Consider the following 18,423-nt stretch of genomic DNA (forward strand, 5'->3'; position numbering starts at 1 on the left):
GTCATTTTAGTATATAAAGTTGGCACCTTTCCACCATAAGAGTTTTCTTTCAAAAACAAGTTGCACTTTCGGTGGCAAGTAATTCTTTTTAATGCAAGTGTTTTGTACCATTTCGATCCCTCTTAGGGGGTGCGTAGTTTGTGTGAGTTGTTAAAAGTTTTAGTTTAAAGTAATCTGGTGTGTTGCAGATTTGCACCAGTGTAGTCTTTCAGAGGTTGTTCTGAGCGGTCGTGACTACGGCCGTGTTAAAAGGGAGCGGCAAGGTTCTCAGCCCGAAAACTCTGCTGTAAAAAAATAAAAAAAATTATATATATATATATATATATATATATATTTCTGCCTATGAATAAATTGTAACTTGATATTTAGAGCGTGCTTTCTGATTACAATAATTTAAATCTTTTTTTAAAAAAGAAAAAGGGGTTTTTAGGAATAAATTTTCCATTTGTTGAAACAAATTTGTTTTCATCAGTTACCCACTGGCAACTATTCCACGCTTACATAGTGTGATTAAATGTGTTAATATTCTTGATGATTCGCTAGTAAATAAAGTTAATTCTTTAAGAAAAGATTTTGAAAGTAAATCCACGATTCAAATACTACTATCCAAAATCGGCGCCGAAGCAAGTGGGTTCATCACGGGTCAAGGGTGAGTGGTGTCTGAGATGTGTACGCGCGAATAGACGTGCAACAGTTGAGCAACTGACGGCCCATATGAGCGAAAGCGCTACCAACAGAGTCAACTCAACGACATTTAGGGAACGCTGCTGCGTTTGGGCATCCGCAGCGGGCGCCTGTGCTGACTGCAATTCATCGGGCGCAATTTGCACGCCAATGCCGCAATCGCGCGTCCACTGAGTGGTGACAAGTGGTCTTTCCAGACGAGTTGCTTCTTGTGCTCTACCGGACAGATGGTCGTTGGCTTTTCCAGCGTCAAACGTCAGAAAGAAAACGACGGGGCGTTATGGTCTGGGGAATGTTACGTGGCATTCCCTCGGTGAACTGGACATTCTGGAAGGCAGAATGAATCAATACAAGCAGGCATCTATCCTTGGAGGCCATGTCCACCCCTACATGCAGTCTGCTTTTCCTCGACACAATGGCATCTACCAGCAGGACAACGCAACATCTCACACAATTCGCAGAGTAAGCGCATGGATGGAAGAGCACCACATATATATCTACATCTACATGGATACTCTGTATATCACATTTAGGTGACTGGCAGAGGGTTCATCGAACCACTTTCACAATTCTCTATTATTACAATCTCGTATAGCGCGCGGCAAAAACGAACACCCATATCTTTCCGTACGTGCTCTGATTTCCCTTATTTTATCGTTGTAATGGTTTGTCCCCATGTAGGTCGATGTCAACAAAGTATTTTCGCATTCGGAGCAGAAAGTTAGTGATGGGAATTTCGTGAGAAGATTACGTCGCCACGAGAAACGCCTTTCTTTTAATGATGTTCAGCCAAAATCCTGTATCATTTCTGTGACACTCTCTCCCATATTTCATGTTAATACAAAATGTGCTGCTCTTCTTTGAACTTTTTTGACGTACTTCGTCAACCCTGTCTGGTAAGGATCCCACACCGCGCAACAGTATTCTAAAAGAGGACGGACAAGCGTAGTGTAGGCCGTAGATCTGTTACATTTTCTAAGTGTCCTGCCAACAAAACACAGTCTTTGGTTAGCCTTCCCCACAACATTTTCTGTGTGTTCATTCCAATTTAAGTTGTTCGTAACTGTAATACCTAGGTATTTAGTTGAATTTACGGTTTTCAGATTAGACTGATTTATCGTGTAACCGAAGTTTAACGAATTCCTTTTATCACTCATGTGGATGACACCTCACACTTTTCGTTAGTTACGGTCAACTGCCACTTTTCGCGCCGTTCAGATATCTTTTCTAAATCGTTTTGCAGTTTGTTTTGATCTTCTGATGACTTTATTAGTTGATAAACGACAGCGTCACCTGCTCAGATTGTCTTCCAAATCGTTTATATAGGTAAGGAACAGGAAAGGGCCTATTACGCTACCTTGACGAACGCCAGAAATCACTTCTGTTTTACTCGACGACTTTCCGACAAGTGTGACCTCCCCGACAGGAAATCTCAAAAAATGGTTCAAATGGCTCTGAGCACTATGGGACTCAACTGCTGCGGTCATAAGTCCCGTAGAACTTAGAACTACTTAAACCTAACTAACCTAAGGACATCACACACATCCATGCCCGAGGCAGGATTCGAACCTGCGACGTAGCGGTCGTGCGGTTCCAGACTGTAGCGCCTTTAACCGCTCGGCCACTCCGGCCGGCAGGAAATCTCAAATGGAGTCACGTAACTGAGACGATATTCCATAAGCACGCAATTTTACTATAAGTCGCTTGTGTGGTACAGTGTCAAAAGCCTTCCGGAAATGCAGAAATACGGAATCGATCTGAAATCCCTTATCAATAACAATCAACACTTCATGCGAATAAAGAGATAGTTCTGTTCCACAATAACGATGTTTTCTAAACCCATGTTGACTGTGTGTCAATAAACCGTTTTCTTGGAGGTAATTCATAATGTTAGAACACAATAAATGTTCCAGAATCCTGCTTAATATCGACGTTGACGATATGGGCCTGTAATTTAGTGTACTACTCCTACCACCTTTCTTGAATATTGGTGTGACCTGTGCAACTTTCCAGTCTTTGGGTAAAAGTTTTTCACACGGCGAGACGCGAACCACCGCCGTAACATCTATACAGTTTACCACGATGAGTTTGCCACATTCCCCTGGCCAAACTCCCCGGATTTAAGCCCAACTGAGAATCGATGGGAGCATCTCGCTCGGGCTGTTCGCGCCACGCATTCTGAGCCGAGAAAAATAGCGGCACCGTGCTCGGCATAGCTCAGCATTATTGTCGGCACCTTCCGGAACCTCACTGACTTTTTTCCTCCGCGTCTGGCAGCGGTGAGCGCTACAAAAAGGTAGACTATTCAGGCTTTTGACGGGTGGCCAGATTAATGTGACTCAAGAGTGTGTTAAATATACACCCACTACCTTGCAAAAGGATTAATTTTAAACAGGAGCCGGTTCCTGTGAACATAACCCCACCATTTTGCTATATTCAAAATTAGAGGTTTTATTTTAAAAAATGCTTATTATTTTAAGCGAGTTATTTTCCCGTAAGTCGCTATATTTTAATTTGACAAGGGCAGGTATGCACTGTAATAACGCCAGATATGGGTAACATTAAATTGTTGTCAGGGTCTACATTTTACTTTCTTCTGGTACACATGTTTTTTACTCTTTACGTTCCTATTTGAATTCACACTGAATCTGGTCCATAAGAAACTGCAAAATCCGGTTTCTAAGCGTTCTAGACTCTGTCCTAAATAAATCGGTGTCTGATGCAGAAGAGGTCAAAAATATGTTAGTAACCAAAACCTTGTGGGAGTGCCAGTATCGAAACATTCTTCCCAATATTGTCGAGGTATCGACACAACAGTCAATACAGGCAAATTTTGGGATGATTTCTAGAAACAGCGTCCAGGCAATTTACTTAATCCTCCGCCAGAGGAGCCTGCCCTCCGTTTTCCAGGCACGGACGTCAGTAGGCCCAAAGACACGACATCTGTTCCTTTTGTACCAATTTTAGGTGCACACTGTTGGCAAAACACACTGAAGCGCCAAAAAACTGGTATAGGTATGCGTATTCAAATACAGAGATATGTAAACAGGCAGGATACGGCGCTGCGGTCGGCAACGTGTAAGAGGTATGTGCTGCCTGCGATATGTAAGCTATAAGAGAATCGGAGACCAAAGAGCAGTGTTGACTGCACTACGAACTGTGTAGCAGTAGCAGTAAGTTGTTGCTGGCGGGCAGTCGCCTGTCTGCGCTCGTCAGTCCTGCCTGGTGTATCGTGTTGGCTGGGCCGGTCGCGGTGCAGCGATGCCGGAGCCTGAGTATTATTGTATAAGGTAAAAAAGCAGCCTCGCGCATATCTAGTAACATTGTGTAAACTCACATGTAAATCTTTTAAAAATGTCCTAATAATAATCTTTGTCTAATTTCTAACAAGCATTCATTTGAATTTAAAGAATTTAATTTTTTTTAATGCATGATCATTCCGATTGTTCCAAAAGAAAAATCATTTGCTTCCTTTCATAAATAACAAATGTATAGGCCAGCATTGCACAGAGCTGTGCCGTAAAAGAGCTATTGTAAGAGCAGATAGTTGCCGACTTTATCGAGGTGAGAATTTTTGCTTTTTATTCAGAATGATCTTACACGGCCATGACGCAGCACTGCTGTCGTCCAAATTTTACCAGGTTACTGAATTTATTTTTTATTACGAGGTTTAGGAATTTTTCTGTTTCGAGCTTATATCAATTGAGAAAAGAATTTTGTGGGTGCATTAAATGCGAACCAATTTTGTTCAGAGGTTACACAAAAAATAGAATCATATTCTTCTTCGCGGATGGATCAACATTTGTTGGCCTTCCTTTTCGCCCAGTATTCCTTCATAAACAACGAATTGGTTAACTTTCGTTGCGTAGACCATGTATGTCGGTTAGTTTTTCTCTCTTCTTCCTCAAAACCCCGTGTGTTTGTGATTTTTCTGATTTCATTTCTATCATGCAGATTTGGAGACCCTAATTCTCTCAGGTCTTTTTCCGTCTGTTTGTACCAGTTCGGTCTTGAAGTTTTGTTCTTTAAACATGTATGGATTTTGTGCGTTAACCTGCTTGAGTCCATTCTTTCTAAGTGCCCCATGAATTGGACACTTCTCATGCGCATTGTGTCTGTTATTTTGGAGATATTTTTATGTATTTCTGCATTGGGTTTTGGATAATGTACCCCATCTTTAGTTCTTGGTCCTAGGATTTTCCTCGTTATCTTACGTTCTTTCACTTCTAATTCCTCTTTTAGTGTTCTGTGTTGAAGGTTTAGTGTCTCAGATGCGTAGAGAGCTTCGGGTCTAATTACTGTTGTGTAGTGTCGTATTTTGCAGTTCCACGAGAGACTTTTTGTTGTAAACGTTTTTTGTTAACTGAAACGCCGTCTCCATTTTCTGGACTCTTGATCTGACAGATTTCTTTTCATTACAATTTTCTGCAATCCATTCACCTAAATATTATTATTATTATTATTATTATTAATTAAGTTTTTTTGTGAGGTTACACAAAAATTAGAATCATTAACCAAATAATATTTAAAATATTTCGTGTGGGGAGGTTACAAACGCCTATATAAGACAGCAAGTGACTCGCACAGTTATTAGATCGATTACTGCTGCTACAATGGAACGTTATAAAGATTTAAGTGAGTCTGAACGTGGTGTTACAGTCGGTGCACGAGCGATGGGACACAGCATCTGCGAGGTACCGATGAAATGGGGATTTTCCCGTACGACCATTCCAAGAGTGTACTGTGAATATCAGGAATCCGATGAAACATCAAATCTGCGACATCGCTGCTGCCGGAAAAAGATCCTGCACCAACGTGACCAACGAGACGACTGAAGAGAATCGTTCAGCGTGGCAGAAGTGCAACCCTTTCTCGAATAGCTGCACATTTATCAACAAGTGTCAGCGGGCGAACCATTCAACGAAACATCGTCGGTATGGGCTTTAGGAGCCGAAGAGCCTCTCGTGTACCCTTGATCACTGCACGACACAAAGCTTTACGCCTCGCCTGTGCCCGTCAACACTGATATTGGACTGCTGATGACTGGAAACATGTTGCCTGGTCGGACGAGTCTCGTTTCAAATTGTACCGAGTCGATGGGCGTGTACGCTTGTGGAGACAGTCTCATGACACCATGGACCCTGGAAGTTACCAGGGGACTGTTCTAGCTGGTGGAGGCACTGTAATGGTTTGGGGCGTGTGCAGCTGGGGTGATATGTGACCCCTGATACGTGTAGATCCGACTCTGACAGGTGACACGTGCGAAAGCATCCTGTCTGATCACCTGCATCCACTCATGTTCATTTTACACCCCGACAGACTTGGGAATTCCAGCAATAGAATTCGTGACCGCACACGTCCTACACAGTGGCTCTAGAAACACTCGGACTCTTCCGCTGGCCACCAGACTCCCCGTACATGAGCATACGGTACGTTGGACATGACTAATGCAACGTCGTGTTGCGGCACTTCTGCGTGGTCGCGGGGGCTCTACACGATATTAGACAGGTTTACCAGTTTCTTTGGCTCTTCAGTGTAGTAAGGGGCGATCTTAATGTTTCTGTCTGAGGGCGTGGCTGCAGCGTATATGCAACGTAGGGCGACGGCGATGCGCGTGTATAAGCACCGACGTGTAGGCGAGTACTCGTATTTGTGTCGCATTCTTATCTTTCCCACGTGCATGCGGTTTGTTTGGAAACGTGACCTATAGCAGCGTTATAACCAGATGCGTCCAAACAGGACCAACGTGCTGTTGTTCTTTTCTTGGGTACCGAAGGACAAGCACCAGTAGACATCTAGCGGAGAATGAAGAATGTGTTCAAATGGCTGTGAGCACTACGGCACTTCACTTCTGAGGTCATCAGTCCCCTAGAGCTTAGAACTACTTAAAGCTAACTAACCTAAGGACGGCACACACATCCATGCCCGAGGCAGGATTCGAACCTGCGACGGTAGCAGCAGCGCGGTTCCGGACTGAAGCGCCTAGAACCGCTCGGCCACAACGGGCCGGCTGAAGAATGTGTATGGGACAGCATGTGTCCGGTAACCACCGTTGTGGGATGGTGCGCGACAATGGGTGCTGCTGCATCATGGCAACGCACGTCGCAGTATGTGACGTAATGAAGAAGTTACGTCAGCTCAAGTGGCAGACACTCGAGTAGCCGTGCTATAGTCATGCTCTCTCCCTTTGCGATTATCATGCATTCGGTCCCGTAAGGGGACATTGTATGACCTATGCCACCAATGTTAAATTATCGATTTTTGTGACCCATTATCTTGACAACTTTTTACGACACCAACTTAAAATTTTCCATAATTATTGAATGCACCTTTCTAGATACACTGAACTAGAGTTATTACTAAAATTGTATTGTGGGGCAGGTGGTCTGTCTTTTCACTCACTTTTTGATAGAATTTTGTAAATAAATGAACATAAAACCAAAACTACTCGGGATATTTTAATTGTTCTACTTCCATATGTGTTTAATCTCACACTTGGCATGCTGAGAAAATTTTATGTCTCTACAAGCAGAACTTTTTTAGAAAATGGGTCATTTATTCCAAAAAATGTAGTTGAGAGATATTGAGGTTTAAACCTTCTTTTATTACACATTCTTATACAGACTTACATTTCTGCTTCTTTTATGCACTAGAATTGCCCTGGCCCACAGTCTGTGTCTTCTCCAGTGTCACAACAGCCCAGTCCTTGCCAGCTCCTTTTCTTTCTTGCTTCTTTTGTCATTTGCTGAGCAGCTAACTCTGCTTCCACTTGCCTCAGTCCTTCAGCTGTGTTCTGTCCAAATCTTACCCCTAACTTCTCCAGAACCTTAAGTCTTTCATAGTTCCCACCATTAAAAGTTATTACAGCATCAGACACTGCTAACAAATACATTTTTGGGCACACAGCACCACACAACATTATTGAAGGACTCATTCACATTCTGAGTCTTCCCATGTAAACACTTCTTCAGTAGTTCAGGATTTGCCCAATCTCTGTAAATAGGTTTGATTGCCATAATATCATTACTTTTACCACTGTCACCCGTTTCTGAAGTTACTTTCCTTTTCGATCCACTAGCGGGCGTGGTCACTTCAGAAACATTATCGTGGCTTCCTTCACTGCTAGCACACGTGTTTTCAAGTACTTCAGAAGAAAATGCAGGTCTCATATATCTATTGCCTGCAAATTTGCGTTTCTTGAAGTTACATTTACGCTTAGTCATTTTATTTACATATAAAAAGCAATGAAAGTTAGCTTACTACAAAAATCACATTACGTTCAACGAAAACTAGTATCAGAAACAAAGGACTGATTTGTATATTCGTAATGCCAATTTCTAAGACGTAGCAGCAGACACAAAACAAAGCAAAGCAATTCACAGCCTTCTAGACTGTGTAGTTCGCAAGATATGACCGCTCAGCTGTGGCAGTACATGGAGTAGCCGCGAAATTTGACAGTCACATGTCAACATTCAAAATATTATTTGAAAGTCTCAGAATGGTCTGATTTTATTGTATTATACACCAAAATGTTCAGGAAAGTCCAAAGTACATTAAGGAGTAGAAAACAGAAAATGTCAAATTTCAAAGGATTTCACGTACAATGTCCCCTTAAAAAAAGACCTCGGTGGTCGACGATTCCTGTTGGACGAGGATATCCTGCAGGCAATTATGGAGTTAATAAAAGAAAACATGCACCTTACTTTACTGTGACGTAGACGATCTTTATCACTTGACATTACTATTACTTACTGACTTGATGTTCTCGTTTACTAACTATTTTGAGGCTGTGGGTCCCGCAGCTCGTGGTCGTGCGGTAGCGTTCTCGCTTCCCGCGCCCGGGTTCCCGGGTTCGATTCCCGGCGGGGTTAGAGATTTTCTCTGCCTCGTGATGGCTGGGTGTTGTGTGATGTCCTTAGGTTAGTTAGGTTTAAGTAGTTCTAAGTTCTAGGGGACTAATGACCATAGATGTTAAGTCCCATAGTGCTCAGAGCCATTTGAACCATTTTTTGAGGCTGTGGGTCCCCACATAATTTTAATTACGGAGTTCTTCACGCAGCTGGACACGTGTTTTTTTTTCAGACGGGTGTCTTCAACCTGTTGCGTCGGCGGTATGATTGCCTCAATGATCACGGCGATATTGCCCGATTCTGGACTGCACTGCCTTCGAACGGAAGGTGACCGCCCCTTATAAAACTTCCCGAAAAATATTTCATGCACCTAACGACAGGCAACCCAACTTGCACCATCTACGATATGAAGATAACGAACTCTGGTCTATTGGCAACCGATCTTTCTCCCTGGCGGAGGCCTCAGAACGCCATGAGTATATAAAAATACCGGGTGGGTGTGGACAGTTTTATTTCGTATAGGCTGTGCGTGCTACTGAACAGCGCTATGTAGAACACCAGAGTTGTTCTCGCCTATGGTACTCCGGCAAATCCCAGCGGCGGCAGTGCATGGTGTAGAAAAGAGACATCGTACTGCAGCCCACGAGCCATCTGCTATTACACGAACTAATAGTTCATGAGACAGCATAGTAAAAGAAGCAACAGAGATAAGAATTTGTGTCGACAACCTGAATAAAGACGACGGCCTGCAACTAAGCACAGCTTGGCACGCGGCCATCGGACGGGCGTGCAACGAAAACATTACGCACCTTACGCGGGGCCGCGCGGGGTAGCCGCGCGGTCTCAGGCGCCCTGTCACGGTTCGCGCGGCTCTCCCCCGTCGGAGGTTCGAGACCTCCCTCGGGCATGGGTGTGTGTGTGTGTGTTGTCTTTAGCGTAAGTTATATTAAGTAGTATGTAATCAGTTTTATCCAATAAGACCTTACCACAAATTTTCAGTTTCCTAATGCGGGGCCGGAGTGAGCACAAGTGACGTCACAGAAGGCAGCGTGACTATGTAAGGATGGTAGCAGCAACGAAAAGACTATCACCACTCGACAATGGCCGGGAAATTCTCGGCCTGAAGCTCGTGGATTTTAAACTACTTGACGCGGCAGGCAGTTTTCGAGAATTTTTTCAGAACATTAAGTCCTCGTTGATTTTTCTTGATTTTTGTATAGACGGGATTGATAACAATGTGTTTGTGCACCCCTGTTAGGTGGCACTAAATAGTTCAATTTCAACGTCCCAAGATATTTCGCGGAGGACAGGAAAGTAAGTTTCCAAGTTTCCATTGAGGTGAAGTACGAACGAGTGGGGGTACTCAAGCACGACAACGCACGACCGCATACAGCCTACTTTATCCATGAATTTTTTTAGTAAAAGCAAGACGATCGTTGTTCCCGACCCGAAGCTCTGTGCGACTTCTCCCTCTTCCTCAAGATGAAAATCACATTAAAGGGACTAATATCTGATACCACAGGGGAGATTGCAGCGGAATCACAGTGCATACTATACTTCCTAACACAGTAAGTATTCCAGGCTGCAATTCAAAAGTGGAAGACACTTTGAGATTGGTGCTTTCACTTATAAGAGAACACTTAAGTAGTGCAAAAGAAGATGTAGGTAAAATGCAATAATTGTAATTAATATATTTGAGGAACTTTTTGTTACTACATCGTATTTTGACGAGATTTTGTTAAATTTATTAATGAATTTGGGCATCGCCCATACTGCTACCCTCAGGCAGTTTAAACTGAACTTGAGTCAATGATGTAAGCCAAGTAACATATGTACTGCGTAATAATATAAAAAGATTCTCTTTACTATAGTCTTATATGATCTTCTGCTATAAAATCGTATTGTACGTTATACAATTACCTCTTCTGTTGCTAAAAGAATTCTAGCTGTACCAGTTTCGTAGTTTCTTGATACCTCCTATGGCAGCCGAAGAATATGTTATTAACATCTTTCTCACTGCCACATTCATACGAAGATGATGTGATCATCTTGAGAATCTCCCGTGATTGAAGCGAAGACGTGCCATTGTCATTATGAAGTTCCTGCCGTATCTGGAATTCTGGTACCAAGGACGAGATGGGAGATTACGTACCACCGCAGCATGGCGTGTCCGTTTAATTTCGCAAGTCCGTCGGAGGTTTCATTCCTTAGAGCTCTGGCTATAGTCTTTACGGTATGAAGATAGTGGGGTGGCACTTTATCATGTTTCACTGAACCTGTGTACACAGCTTCCTTGGCCAGAGTATCCCTTCATTCCGCTGTCCGCTTTCATCCACAACATGACGTCGTCTTAATTACGCGGGAAAGCTCCTGCAATGTTACTATACAACATATCAGGAGTGTGGAGTTCTGTATAAAAGTTAATTTCATTCTGCGATTTGGTACCGTAACATTTTACTGTCCCACTCTGTCTTTGCTTACAAAGTCACCAGATGACAACATGCTACAGATGTGTAAACCGATTATGATACGAGTCGGGAGAACCGAGGGAAGAACAGCGAAAAAAAAAAATCGTTCGCTGTGATTTCCTAAGCGATAGCAGCTGGTTTTGTGCAACTATGTGCGGGGATGTCCACGGACGGGCGAATAAGATGGCTGGAACGCTAGGCTTCAAACCGCGCACGCACACTGGATACCTGCCCACAGGAAGGAAGCGGTGGTAATGCGCCGCGCTAACGACGTTATTAAGACATCGGCCAGTGGAAAAACACGTCGCCAGCACAAATAATGTCGTAGCGATGCCATTCTCCCTTGTCATCCGACAGCCACACTGACCGCACGTCGTCTGAATTCCTCCTACGTTACATGGCAGCGGTGACGTAACCGGACTGACAGCGATTGCAGCTGGCCTGTTGTTAGTCGTAAACAGTGGCTTGAGAAGAATTACCGAAGACAAACGTTACGCTGCGCTCCCATAACAGTGTCCAATTGTCACTAGCATCCCTCGAAACTACGTACATCCCGCAAATTTGTTACCTACTAAGAAATCCAGATAAATTATAGACAACGTGTGTGTATTTTTTACGTATCCTTCTAAACCAATGGACCTATTTCAAACAAGAACTTTAAACATTGCAGGGCGTCACCAATCGTGAATAATTTAATGATTATAAAGAATCCGCCTCGATTGCAAATAGAAACCGGATGTTGACTTAAGTTTCGGCGCCGAAATCTAGGTCAACATCCGGTTTCTATTTGCAGTCGAGGCGGATTCTTTATAATCATTATTTCAAACAAACTTAGTACACGAATTATTCACTCTCTGCCAATAATCGCTGTGGGGATAGAACCCCCTACCTGTCAATGGGGTGGTGATGAAAATGAATACGAAGATTTTATTCATTCAGTATTTGAGCATGAGAGCACTCAGTGACCAGCGACGAACTGTACACATAGTTTTTGACTTTTAAGAAATCCCACAAAATGATGACAGCAGACAGTCAGTATTTACAGACACCACTGAATGTACGTACAAAATTATATCACTGTGGGGGACAGTTCAAGAGTTTCGAGAAAGCGAAAACACAAGGCGCGCTTCATTAGAGATATCTCTGAATTTTGTGTACAAATATGTCTGAAATATGTTAAATATACGTGACAAGTATATGAAATAGAGAATGGGAAAATAAAGGGAAGGGATGCATCGGTATTTGTGACTTGGAGCCCGACAGGGCGCTGTGGTAATGCAATGGTGAAAGCTGAAAATTTACGCCGGACCGAGATTCGAACCCGAATTTCCCGCTTCTCGTAAGCCGTTGCCTTCACCACTTCAGCCATCCGGACACGGTCCCTGTCCGCTGAACTTTTCAACTTGTCGCACGCTGCAATACAGCGTCCTTCGTCCATTAACACGCTACAGTAGGAGGTGGACAGAGAGAGGAGGGACGAGATGGACAGAGAGAACGGAGAGGAAAAGACGGATACAGAGAAGGGGAAAGAGCTGGTATAATAGCAGACTGGAATAAATACATACCCGGGCAGCACTGGGCACTCAGCTAGTATTGTATTTTATTGTACGAGGTGCATTCAAGTTCTAAGGCCTCCGATTTTTTTTCCTTCGGACTGGAAAGAGAGAGAAACATGCGCATTGTTTTAAAATGAGGCCGCGTTCATTGTCAATACGTCCCAGAGATACCAGCACCGTACGGCAGATGGAATTTTACCGCCAGTGGCGAGAATGAGAACTGTTTTAAATACTTAAAATGGCGACGTTTTCCTTACTTGAACAGCGTGCAATCATTAGTTTTCTGAATTTGCGTGGTGTGAAACCAATTGAAATTCATCGACAGTTGAAGGAGACATGTGGTGATGGAGTTATGGATGTGTCGAAAGTGCGTTCGTGGGTGTGACAGTTTAATGAAGGCAGAACATCGTGTGACAACAAACCGAAACAACCTCGGGCTCGCACGAGCCGGTTTGACGACACGATCGAGAAACTGGAGAGAATTGTTTTGGGGGATCGCCGAATGACTGTTGAACAGATCGCCTCCAGAGTTGGCATTTCCGTGGGTTCTGTGCACACAATCCTGCATGACGACCTGAAAATGCGAAAAGTGTCATCCAGGTGGGTGCCACGAATGCTGATGGACGACCAAATGGCTGCCCGTGTGGCATGTTGCCGAGCAATGTTGACGCGCAACGACAGCATGAATGGGACTTTCTTTTCGTCGGTTGTGACAATGGATGAGACGTGGATGCCATTTTTCAATCCAGAAACAAAGCGCCAGTCAGCTCAATGGAAGCGCACAGATTCGCCGCCACCAAAAAAATTTCGGGTAACCGCTAGTGCTGAAAAAATGATGGTGTCCATGTTCTGGGACAGCGAGGGCGTAATCCTTACCCATTGCGTTCCAAAGGGCACTACGGTAACAGGTGCATCCTACGAAAATGTTTTGAAGAACAAATTTCTTCCTGCACTGCAACAAAAACGTCCTGGAAGGGCTGCGCGTGTGCTGTTTCACCAAGACAACGCACCCGCACATCGAGCTAACGTTACGCAACAGTTTCTTCGTGATAACAACTTTGAAGTGATTCCTCGTGTTCCCTACTCACCTGACCTGGCTCCTAGTGACTTTTGGCTTTTTCCAACAATGAAAGACACTCTCCGTGGCCGCACATTCACCAGCCGTGCTGCTATTGCCTCAGCGATTTTCCAGTGGTCAAAACAGCCTTCGCCGCTGCCATGGAATCATGGCGTGAGCGTTGTGAAAAATGTGTACGTCTGCAGGGCGATTACGTCGAGAAGTAACGCCAGTTTCATCGATTTCGGGTGAGTAGTTAATTAGAAAAAAAAATCGGAGGCCTTAGAACTTGAATGCACCTCCTATATTTACCGGAGACCTAGAAAAGACGGGGAGGCTCCGTCCCCGCCGTAGCCGCAGTGGTCCACAACCCCACGACGACTACCGCAGTCCACTTCACCCCTCCGCCGCCTCACACCGAACCCAGGGCTACTGTGCGGTTCGGCCCCCGGCGGACCCCCCAGGGAACGTCTCACACCAGACGAGTGTAACCCCTATGTATGCGTGGTAGAGTAATGGTGGTGTACGCGTACGTGGAGAACTTGTTTGCACAGCAATCGGTGACATAGTGTAACTGAGGCGGAATAAGGGGAACCTGCCCCATTCGCCGAGGCAGATGGGAAACCGCCTAAAAACCATCTACAGACTGGCCGGTTCACCGGAACTCGACACAAATCCGCCGGGCGGATTCGTGCCGGGGACGAGGCGCTCCTTCCCGCTCGGAAAGTCGTGCGTTAGACCGCACGGCCAAACGGGCGGGCTGCACTCAGCTAGTACCAAAATAAAACTGGACAATATAACGATTACAAGCGGCGTAGCAACGAGATATGTGTATTCCTCGAAGAACGTCGGAATTTCATAAAGGTGTACAAGACGCAATCAGAATAGGAACAATTGTCATGCAACAACATTATGACCATAGCAAATAGGCAATTTCGACTTCGCTTGGAAGCGATCAGGAAAGGCAGCTGATCGTATGATGTTCTGCCTATCGCCAGGGGGAGAGGCCAGAACTCAGATTTCTTCATCCGACCAGTGGGACGATCTATTTATTACCTTAACGATCCGTATGCAACCCACCTGTACAAGATCTGCAGGGAGAAGACAGACAGAATGAGATTTTCACTCTGCAGCGGAGTGTGCGCTGATATGAAACTTCCTGGCAGATTAAAACTGTGTGCCGGCCGGAGTGGCCGTGCGGTTCTAGGCGCTACAGTCTGGAACCGAGCGACCGCTACGGTCGCAGGTTCGAATCCTGCCTCGGGCATGGATCTGTGTGATGTCCTCAGGTTAGTTTGGTTTAATTAGTTCTAAATTCTAGGCGACTGATGACCTCAGAAGTTAAGTCGCATAGTGCTCAGAGCCATCTGAACCCAAAACTGTGTGCCAGACCGAGACTCGAACTCGGGACCTTTGCTTTTCGCGGGCAAGTGTTCTACCAACTGAGCTACCCAAGCACGACTCACGTCCCGTCCTCACAGCTTTAGAGCACTTGCCCGCGAAAGGCAAAGGTCCCGAATTCGAGTCTCGGTCTGGCACACAGTTTTAATCTGGCGGGAAGTTTCAGAAGACAGACAGCTGCGTCTGCGACAATGTCGGCACTCCTGAGAACACATTATGGGCCTGTGCGTCCTATGAAGATGCAGCGTGTAACCGTTGTCAGGCATTAAGATCGCTGGGTGACAAAGCAGCGCTGAGGACCGACTCAATCTGGCCCGTGTTCGACCATACTGCAGCCGCGAAATCCGGTAAAGCCCAGGGGGGGCTTTGCGAGGGATTCAACAACACGTGGGCTGTCACCCGCGACAGACAACGTTCCAGGCAGAAAGCGAATGTCACCGTAGAAACGCTGCTGGCGTGGAAGCTTGTTCAGATGTAAATCAACAAAGACAGAACTGAACCGACTCTACTCAAAGAACCTCTACTACCAACAGTAGCACGAGTATTAGTACTAGAGTAACTGGTTAAGAGTTTAATAGTAGTTTTTTAGTGATAGAAATTTGTTTTTATTGTTACAGTATGACTTTTTGTAGTACTGTTGTAGTATTATAATGTTTTATCGTAATATCTGTAAGTGCCAGATACAAATAATCGTTAAATACTTTTTGTTAGACAGAAAAATGTAAGTTGTATCGATTGCGTTAGTTTTCTAAATAAGAGAGCGTAATTTTGAAGAATGAATAAATAATGAAAATAAATAAGTATGGGCGAATTCCTCATAATGCACTCCCCTTACATCACAAATTCTAGAAATTCTGTGGCAAACAGTAAACACAGACGTTATAAAATCAACTGCATTTTTAGCCATATTTTGCCTTTAACTTAACGGTGAAGCTTCCTGGAAATGAAAACTTTGTGGCGAACCGGGGGAACCTTCCCTCTCCGACCCAACACCCGTGACCGGATGAGTCACCCAGGCAGAGTTAGCGCACCATATCTTAACTTCCTCCAGTATATCTTTCCTAAGAGAAGATTTCTAAAACCAAGTTACACATTAGCTTATTATGGCTAGCTAAGTAGCTTTTATAAAATGGTCTACTACACTTTAAATTGACACGCACAGCGCTATTTTTTAACATAGTCACTTAGTCTCGAACAGTCTGAACGCTCCAACAATCGTTCAGTTCTTGGACAATAGAAATCCGTGGTTTGGTTGCCGAGCCATTCGGGAGCCGCTGTGCATATGACAGCACCGTTGTAAAATCTCTTTCCTCAGCATGTTCTTCTTTTGAGTCACCCGTTTCCTGACTAGTTTAATGTGGCCCGCCACGGATTTCTCTCTTGGCGTAACGTTTTCACACCAGAAAATTAATTGCCTCCTACGTACTCCATTATTTGCTGGATGTATTCCACTCTCTGTCTTTCCTTGTATTACGTTCTATGTTATTATTCGGACTTGTCCGAAAGAACACATACCATTGGCGATCTTGCAGCTCTAGAAGAATAAAATTACAATGAAATCCAGCATTTTAGCTGCTAACAGGCTTTGATAAACATCAACGGGGATAGTTGAAAATGTGTGCCCCGACCGGGACTCGAACCTGGAATCTCCTGCTTACATGGCAGCCGCTCTATCCGTCTGAGCCACCGAGGGCACAAACGGATACTGCGACTGCTGGGACCGATCTCTGGCACGCTCCCCGTGAGACCCACATTTTCATCTTACTGTCCACACACCACATTTGTAGTGCCACTGCCCACTATAATCTTTACTCGCGGCAGTCGATTTACCGATTCCAGCAAGAGTTCGGGCAATGTGAGTGCACCCGCACACATTTTCAACTGTCCCCGTTGATATTTATCAAAGCCTGTAAACAGCTAAAGGTGTGGTTTTCATTGTAATTTCATTCTATGTTACTCCCTGATACCTTAACAGATGTATCATGCTGTCCCTTCTTGTCAGTGCTTTTCATTTTTTTTCCTCGGCGATTCTACGGAGAACTTCCTCATTCCGTACTGTATCGATCCATCTAATTTTGAACTTTCTTCTGTCGCACCGCATCTCAAATGCTTCGATTCTCTTCTGTTCCCGTTTTGAACAGTCCATGTTTCACTACCATACAATGGGGTGCTCCAAACGTTTCTACATTCACAGAAACGTCTTCCTCAAACTACGACCTTTGTTTGATACTAGCAGACTTCTCTTACTCAGGAACGTCTTTTTTGCCAGCTCTAGTCTCCTTTTGATGTCCTCCTTGCTCCGTCCCTGATGGGTTATTTTGCTGCGTAAGTAGCAGAATTCCTTAACTTAGCGATCCACAATTATGATGTTAAGTTTCTTGCTGTTCTAATTCCTGTTACTTCTGATGTCGTCTTCCGTCGATGTACCCTCAATCCACGTTCTGTACTCATTAGATTGTTTATTTCATTCGACACATCACGTAATTCTTCCTCAATTTCGTTGAAGATAGCAATGTCATCATCTAATCTTATCAATGATAATCTTTCAGCCCGAATATTAATTCCGCTTCTGAACCATTCTTTTATTCCCACCATTGCTTCTTCGATGTATCGATTGTACAGTACGGGCAAAAGACTGGATACCTTTTTAATCCGAGCACTTCGTCCTTGCTCGTCCACTCTTAGTAATTCCTCTTGGCTCTTACACATACCGTACGTCATCCGTCTCTCCCTATAGCTTACCCCTATTTTTCTCAGCATTTCAAACATCTTGCAGCATTTTACTCTGTCGAATGCTTTTTCCAGGTCGACAACTACTATGAACGTGTCTTGATTGTTATTCTGTCTTGCTCCCGTTATCCAGTTACGAGTCATAAATGCCTCTCTGGTGCCTTTGCCTTTCGTAAAGCCGAACTAATCACCCTCTAATAGATCCTCAATATTGTTTTCCATTTCTGTATATTATACTTGTCAGCAGTTCTTTCAACTTGCCTAAATTATGGAAATCTCATTGTGCACGCTCTGGACCGCATGACGGATGCTTCCAAACCTCCCATGAATTGACGCTGAAGCACATATTGTGCGCGCCGTGTTGGGTGTGGCACAGTCGTGCAGGAGGACAACGTCTTTGCTTAATTTTCCAAGAGTCTTTCTTTATGGCGTTGCGGAGCGATGTCGCTGTTGGACAATACGAATCGGCATTAATAGTTGTGTCTCCTGTGTACGCAGCTCCTTCACTGTCAAACAAAACGAGGGCCAGGTTCAAATGGTTCAAATGGCTCTGAGCACTATGGGACATCACATCTATGGTCATCAGTCCCCTAGAACTTAGAACTACTTAAACCTAAGTAACCTAAGGACAGCACACAACACCCAGCCATCACGAGGCAGAGAAAATCCCTGACCCC

Source organism: Schistocerca americana, chromosome 9 (assembly GCF_021461395.2).
Source record: "Schistocerca americana isolate TAMUIC-IGC-003095 chromosome 9, iqSchAmer2.1, whole genome shotgun sequence".
NCBI lineage: Eukaryota > Metazoa > Arthropoda > Insecta > Orthoptera > Acrididae > Schistocerca > Schistocerca americana.